This window comes from Euphorbia lathyris, chromosome 3, assembly GCF_963576675.1.
Source record: "Euphorbia lathyris chromosome 3, ddEupLath1.1, whole genome shotgun sequence".
NCBI classification, from domain to species: domain Eukaryota; kingdom Viridiplantae; phylum Streptophyta; class Magnoliopsida; order Malpighiales; family Euphorbiaceae; genus Euphorbia; species Euphorbia lathyris.
In genome coordinates, this window is record NC_088912.1 from 91041681 (window position 1) to 91050779 (window position 9099).

Here is a 9099-nt window from a genome sequence, read left to right on the forward strand (position 1 = left end):
TTAGACATAATTTACGTAACTTTGTTATTTTTGGAAAAAACTCTACAAACCTTGAGAAAAATAGAGTTTGACGTAAAATCTTTGAACTTTACGTAAATCTTTTATTTTTTGACATAATTTATGTAAAGTTTGACTAAATTTACGTAACTTTGTTATTTTATAAAAAAATCCACAAACCTTGTCAAAAATAGAGTTTTGCATAACATAAAATATTTACGTAAAATTCAAAGTTTTTACGTCAATCTTTTATTTTTAGACATAAGTTACATAAAGTTGGATTAAAGTTACATAACCTTGTTATTTTAGGAGAAAAAATCCACAAACCTTATGAAAATAGAGATTTACATAAAATTGTTGAACTTTACGTAAATCTTCTATTATTAGATATAATTTACGTAAGATTTGACTAAATTTACGTAACCCTTTTATTTTAGGAGAAAAAATCCACAAACCTTGTGAAAATTAGAGTTTTACGTAAAACCTTTGAACTTTATGGAAATCTTTTATTTTTACGTATAGTTTGACTAAATTTACGTAACCTTGTAATTAATTTTTAAAATTTCCATAATTAAATATTACCTGCTATAGCAGGTTATATTTTTTATTAATTTTAATTAACTTTATTTTTATTAACACATGTCACATTATTATTGGTTACTAAAACAAAGTATGATTACTTTTTTTTCCAACATAATAACCATAGAATTTACCTTAACTAAATAGAAAACCTATTTTCATCCACATCTACCCCAATTATAATTTAAAAATTCAATTTGCTCATGATAATCCAACGGTTTTTTTTTTTGAAACGTTTTAAAAAAATAATTTATGTTTGAAAACAAATAAACCCATGCCTTCATATATATTTATAAAATGGACAAAAAATTATCTTCATATCATCTAGTGATTTGAAATCTAAATCAATAAAATAATCTCTTATCCTCATCTACAACAATTGAAAAATTAAAATAACTACACAAAGATAATCCAACTTTAAAAATAATAATTGCTTTATGAAATTAAAAAGTCAAGATAATCCACAGGTGTACTTTAGTTTCCACACTTTCTATATATAATAGATACTCCATCCATTCTCAAATAAGTGTCATTTTAGAAATTTCACATAAATTAAGAAACATAATTAATATGCACTTAAATTAATAAATTTACATAGATTAACTAAATAAAAATTATCTCTCCTGTAATGATTGGAGAAGAAACTTTGAAAGCTTAAAAAACACATAAATCAAGATAAAATTTAAATGCTTAGACAAAAAAAAACTATACTAAATTTTATTGAAAAACGAAAACGACACTTAAAAAAGAATAAAAACAATTATCTAAAACGACACTTGTTTGAGAATGAAGGGAGTATGTCCATTTTAGACATTTTAATCCGAAAGCAACAGTTCAATATAATTTTACCAAACACTAGTAATTAAACAGCTAGTAACAAACAGCTAACAACAACAGCTTACTGCAACTGCAATGCAAACAGCAACCGCAACAGCTCAACCAAACAGGCCCTAAATAATGTGTTACATATTTTTTTCTTTTCAAAATTTATACAAGTTAAATTATTATAATTCACTCATAAAAATGAATTTGATAGTTAATTATTACACAAAATATTAAATAAAAATATATTAAAAATGACTTCAAATATTAGGTTATCCCACTTTGGCAAACTCTATCCTCAAACTAACTTGGTTTACGTTCACCTTCTTGTAGGGTTTCTTCCTCAAAACTAATTTCGTTTTTTAATTCAAGCCCCCATTTTTTTTTGGGATAATTACAAAACTAGCACCTTTTTGGGAGTTAGTTTTCATTTCTAACACACTTTCAAAATCTCACCAAAACTAACACATTTCATTAATTAATTTCCAACCTTACCCTCATCTCTAACCTTTTAATAACGTTGTCTTCCCCCCATTTTTCTCTTTTCGTCCCGCGCGCTCTCTCTCTCTCTCTGTCTCTCTCTCTCTCTAAAGAACGGGATCAATTTACAGCTAACGGTCAACAATCAATCCAACCCATAGTGTGTGCTTCAAGATTTTATACACAATCATGTAAGTTTTTCATGAATTTACAATATTTAAAGCTTCGTCCTATTCATTGTTGATGTATCGGTTTGTTTCTTTGAAACCCAATGTATATCGTTGTTGTCGTCTATTCATGCTATTACTGTTCGTGCGAAACCCTAAAATCAGTGACATCAATGTAAGAAGATGCATTTGATTTGGAACTTCAATCTGCGATTTTCGCGACAGTGTCGATTATTGTCGATAATGTCGATATGAATGTCGATACAAGATTCATATCGACATACAGGACTGTGTGATTTTCCATTCTAAATCATAAAATTCAAACACAAAGCACATAAAAGATAAAGATAATTTTTATATTATATATATATTAAAAAGAAAGAAAGAAATACATAAAACATTAAAAAACAAAAAAACAAAAAAAAAACACAATTATTGGTACTCAAGACCCATTAACACCTCAGTGTAGTCCTTTTTGGCCTTCGCCAAGTCCCGCTTGAGGCGCCTTACTGTCCTCCTGAGCCGCCTGTTTTGGGCCATGACTGACTCCAGAAGGTCAGAGGTCTCTTCTGCAGCCCAAGACATGGTTTGTGCCATGCCCCTCATGAACCTGACGATTTCGTCCGTGTCTCCATCACGGAAGGAGAGGACGAAAGAAGCCATGAGTTCTTCGAACTCAGGCATAGGATGAGGTGGTGGTGGTGGTGGTGGTGGCGACTGTGGTGATCCCGGTGGTGACGCTGCCATTGTTTACAGATAAACTTGAGAACTGAAGAGTTTACTAGAATGAATAATAAAGTATGAACAGGTAATGAGTCTATTTATAGATGAAGGAATTGTAATATGCATGGGGAATCTCAACAGACTATAAAGTGATATTCGAATAAGAGTGACATTCGAAGAAGAGTGAAAGTCAAATTAATCATTACCTGCATTTAATGCTCACTAATAGAGTATTCCAGAAAAATGTCTATTCATATTCCGTCGATATATGTCGATATATAAGCTGTATCGACATTCATACCGACAATACTTTGCAAATACGTGCCGATAGGTGTCGAAATCTCTTTTGTATCGGCATATATCGACGTATTTAATGCTTAGCCTGATAGTCAAAGTCATCATTACATGCATTTAAGGCACCGCTTAACAGATCATTCTAGAAAAACGGCTATTCATATTCCGTCGATATACGTCGATATATGAGCCATATCGACGTATATGCGTCGATATGTGTCTTTATGCAAGTTGCATCGACATATATCGGCATATCTCATAGTTTGAAGTGTGAATACCAATACTTATTTCGTTAACTTTCTTCGTTTAGTTACAATAATATACTAATATTATTTACTTATGTATTTATGGTAATGCAGAAATATGTCCACCCCGAATATTTGTCTGTGTATGGTTTCGTGGGATGGAGAATGGAAAAAAGAGGGGCCAATGGACACTATGATATACGTTGGTGGTCAATCTAAGGTGCTCCATTTTTCAACCCCAACTGATTACCAAACTTTGAGAGATAGAATTCACGCTTCCCTGAATGTTGATGCAACCTGTTTTGACATACAAATGGCAATGCACACAACATACGGTCCAAATAAACTTTTTGGTCGATTAGCACAAATTGTGGATGACAGTGATATAGCTGGTTTCGTTGAGTTTTGTAGATGGAATAAACCCGATGTGATGCCATTATATGTGACTATGACTTCTCGAATCCGTGTTGCGGAAGTAAGGCGACCAATGGTTGCTGAAGTGAGGCGTCAAAACGTTGCGGAAGTAAAATGACCAATTGGTGCAGAAGTAAGACGACCAACTGTTGGTGAATTCACTCCACAAAATGTTGCTGAAGCAGAGGCAACCAGAATAAGTTATTGTGTGCCTAACATAGAAATTGAGACTCGTGGTCCGGCAAAACATGTCATGAATCCATATACCCAATCTCCTCTTGGGCTAGACGATATTACATTGGATCAAGGATATGGTAATGGATGTGATAACGATGACCATGGATACGATAACGACTACAATGGATTTGACAATGATGATCACGTATATGATAACGATCATCGCCAAAGATCCGTTTCAGAACCATCGATTGATAATGTTCAACCAAGTTTGCATGAGATTGCTGATGATGCAAGAATGAGAAGTAGAACGGATCCATTTCGTTTTGTTCCACAAGTACCAGAGGATGTAGACATTCCGATCAAATGTACAGGATCTTCCGGGGGTGATGGGTTGAAGGCGCATGATATGTTCAAAAGCAAACGAGAACTGCAAGATGCACTTGGGAGATATTCAATTGATAATATGTTCGAATGGAAGGTGCACAGATCAACTAAGTCCTTGTTTGAGGTTCGATGTAAGCATGTTGACACATGCAAGTGGCGGGCTAGAGGTGGAGTCATACTCGGTTCAGATATGTTCATACTTCGGAGAATTGACAGTATGGACAGTCACACTTGTGATAGGGGTGGACAACTATTGCCACATCACAGGCAAGCGGGGAAACGAGTAGCAGGTATCATACTTAGTGAGAAGTTAGACATGGAGAATCGGGTGTACCGTCCAAGTCACATCATTTGGGAGATTGAAAAATTATTTTCAATCAATCTATCTTACATGCAAGCTTGGAGAGCAAGATGTTGGGCGGTAGATAGCACGAGTGGTACACCTGAAGAATCGTACATGTTGTTACCTGATTATTGTGAGACACTGAAATTTGTTAATCCAGGTACGGTGACACATATTGAAACGGACGATGAAGATAATTTCAAATTCTTCTTCATGGCCATTGGTGCTTCAATCCGGGGTTTTAAGTCACATATTCGCCCCGTTATATGTGTAGATGGAACACATTTAAAGGTTAAGTATGGCGGGGTACTATATGTTGCGGTTGGAAAGGATGGTAATAATCAAATTTACCCTCTTGCATTCGGAATTGGGCCAAATGAATGTAATGAATCATGGGCTTATTTCTTCACCAGGTTGAAAGAATGTATTGGTGAAGTTGAAGACCTCGTCATAATATCAGATAGGAACAAGAGCATTGATTATGCAGTCAATATGGTGTATCCAAATGCGGTACATGGAAGTTGTGCTCAGCATTTGAAACAGAATGTGAAGGCTAAGTTTGGGGGCGGGAAAAAGTTAGACATAGCGTATTGGCAAGTTGTAAAAGCATGGCGGATCTCTGATTTCTAGGAAAGATTCGCCAGACTTTGTAGTATAAGTCGGGGGGCAGCGGACTATCTAGAGGAAGCTCGTCGAGAGAAATGGACACGTGCGTACTTCTGCGCACGTCGGTATAACATTATGACGACAAACATATCAGAATCATTCAACGCAAGAATGGGAGATGGTAGACGTCTACCGATCACATTGTTGGTTGAGTATATAAGGACAATCCTCCAAGCATGGTTTCATGAGAGGCGCACAAAAGCAGGTATGATATTTGGACCTCGTCCATGATATAATAGTAATAGTTCTTATGTACTCACATATTCAAAATGTTTTTGCAGGGGAACGGGAGACATATTTGTCCACATTTTATAACGAGAAGATGCATAAACATGTCAATAAGTCCGTTCAGTGTTCATATAAGCCCATTGATGCACATAATTTTGAAATCGGCGATCGAGGTAAGGGTGGGATAGTGAATCTGCGCGCGGGAACATGCACGTGTAGGAAATGGCAATTGTCACAATTTCCATGCAGACATGTATGTAAGATTGCATCCATGCATCGATTAGAGAATGCATATGCGTGGGTGCATCGATACTACAAAAATGAGACTGTACGATTATCGTACCATGAACCCATACATCCACTAGGCCACCAGTCTGAATGGAAAGTTTGTGATCCTCCTAGGCGGGTGCTTCCTCCTAAAAAGGCTGCGCCTAGAGTTGGACGTCCGAGAAATCAAAGCCGAATACCGTCAAGGGGCGAGGAGGTAACTCCGACAAGGTGCACCAGATGCGAGCAAACTGGTCATAATCGAGCGACTTGTACTAGTATGTTACGAGTTCCATCTCAGCTTCCACCAACAATATCGAGTGAAGCAAGCTGTTCTAAAAACTCTGCTGGCAAATAGTATACTATATCTTATGTATTGTTACTTTGTATTCATCATTTGTGTATTGATAATAAGTATTGATAAATTGTGTACTTTTTTCCATATCGGCTATGTCCACGCCTTCAATGATCCCATATGTCCCTACGTAATCGCCGATATGTTTCCATATCGACATTGTACACGCCGATATGTTTCCATATCGGCTAAGGCCACGCCTTCAATGATCCCATATGTCCCTACGTAATCGCCGATATGTTTCCATATCGACCTTGTACACGCCGATATGTTTCCATATCGACATTGTACACGCCGATATATTTCCATATCGGCTAAGGCCACGCCTTCAATGATCCCATATGTCCCTACGTAATCGCCGATATGTTTCCATATCGACATTGTACACGCCGATATGTTTCCATATCGGCTAAGGCCACGCCTTCAATGATCCCATATGTCCCTACGTAATCGCCGATATGTTTCCATATCGACCTTGTACAACAAGAAGATGTCACGCATAATATACATTTATAAGTTACCAACAAACGTTTATATGTTAAAATAGATTACAAGCCAAGCAAATTAGGCATTGGAATAAGATCATTCTGGTTCAACAATCTTTGGTTGAAGAGTTCCAAGCACACCCGCAGCCTATAGAAACGTCAATCAAACCCAGAGAATCCATAATCCGTACATAATGGCCCTTTTTCAACATAATGCTGAGCAAACAAACATAGGAAGACACCACAATCATTGGATTTGCGCAGCTGTTGTGGGCAACCTCGAGCCCTCTGCCACTTTATCAATCGATTGCCGTTGTCAGGCCGCCCACTTTTCTTCCAAAACTCGGCCTCTTCCATTGCTCTTGTCATGATACGAAACCGGGGTTCAAGCCATTTGTCTATTGATTCGTTGGATGCATTTGACTCCAAACTATCATAGAACTCCATCCTCATTTCTTCCACATAGAACACACCGAGTAACCAGTGTTCTCCTTTATAGTTGATAGGTATTAGCACATGTTTAACATCATACCAGGGCCGACTTTGAAACTCTTTCATCCCAGTGATTCGTTGCACAAACATCTTGGATTGTCCCCATTTGCCGGGTTTGTCATAATTCTGGGTCATATTTGCAAACTCCATAAAGCCAAAGAAATTTGAGTCGATGGAAGTCCAATCCTGACTTTGATTGACGTATTTACCGTTTAATAACCACAAAAATGCATTTACAAGCTGCAACACACATGCACAAACAAGTTCAAACACAACACATACAAAGTGAAGAATATAAACCAATAACTTGGAAAGTGACCAATATCTTACTTGACTGTCTATATACTTTCCAGTTATCTCTGCCTCTTCAAACCATGATACAGTCTGACCCCAATCGGTTCCACCTAACGTCCTCAGCTGATCGCGGGGGTACTCCTCTTCCAGTCGTCATATGATTCTAGAAGGTGTCCTTTTATACGATCGCGACCATCGTGTTGTTCCACGGGGTACTTTGCATCATCATCATCATCAAAGTGATGTCCCATCCGAGGATCAGTGAATGGTGTCTGAACGTCTTTCCCACGTTTCTTTTGTCGCTGGGGTCTTGGTTTCACCTCTTCCTCCTTGATGTTTACATCCCTTCCTCTACCTCTCCCTCTTCCTCCTCTTGTCCCTCTTCCTCCCACTCCATCCCTTCCTCCTGCATCCCTTACCCCCCCTCCTCTCCCTCTCCCTCCTCCTCTTCCACCTCCTCTTCCTCCTCCTCTTCCACCTCCTCTTCCTCCTCTATTACCCTGCCCTTCCTCCTCATGTTTAACCTCGATAGTCAAATCTTCTATTGGACCTTTGTCTTCACGTATAGGTAAAGACAATTGGACAACTTGGTTAACCAGAAGAGTAAGCTGTCCATGATCGATCTCAGCATCATGGCCGTCATGGCTCTCATCCTGTTAAAACACCAAATACAGACATAGATTATGTCATTGTGAATTCAGTTAAAAGCACCACCTTAAACGTTAAAAACAAACTTACATCAATCATTATAACAATTTCCCTTTCCTCCTGTTGCTTCTTCTCCCTTTCCTCCTTTTTTAGCCCTCTCCTCCTGATCTTTATTCTCTTTCTCCTCCTGCTTTTTCTTCTCCATCTCCTCCTGCTGCTTCTTCTCCCTTTCCTCTTGTTCTTTTTTAGCCCTCTCCTCCTGATCTTTATTCTCTTTCTCCTCCTGCTTTTTCTTCTCCATCTCCTCCTGCTGCTTCTTCTCCCTTTCCTCCTGTTCTTTTTTAGCCCTCTCCTCTTGATCTTTATTCTCCTTCTCCTCCTGCTTTTTATTCTCCATCTCCTCCTGCTGATTCTTCTCCTTTTCCATCTGTTCTTTCTTAGCCCTCTCCTCCTGCTCTTTCTTCTCCTTCTCCTCCTGATCTTTCTTCTCCTTCTCCTCCTGGTCTAACTTCTCCTCATTTTCTCTATTCTCCCTCTCCTCCTGAACAGTTTGGTCATCCAGACCTTGTCCTCCAATCCCCATATCATACATATCAACGTCGCGTTGTGACTTCAGTTCCTGCACATCACGTTTTACAACGGACAATCTATTTACAAGGGCATTCAGTTTCCTATCTTGCTGACTAAAGTGTTCAGTTATCATCTTCTCCTGCTCAGCAAACTTGGTATTCATCTTCTTCTCGTGCTCATCAAACATCCTCCTCAGTACTCGTTCAATACCAGAGTGTTTCTTCTTCTGGACAGGTACTCTAGGTGAGACAATGAAGGCATTTTCATCATTATCAGTATCAGATTCACTGCCATCCTCTACATCAACATATCCGCCTTCATATGTACCCAATCCCTCATGTTCCTCCTTTTCCATACTTTCATCCTCTTGTTCCTCTTTCCCCTCTTCTTCCACCTCCTTCCCCTCTTCTTCCACCTCCTTCCCCTTTGCAACCTCTTGCCCTTTTTCCTCCTCTTGCACCTTTTC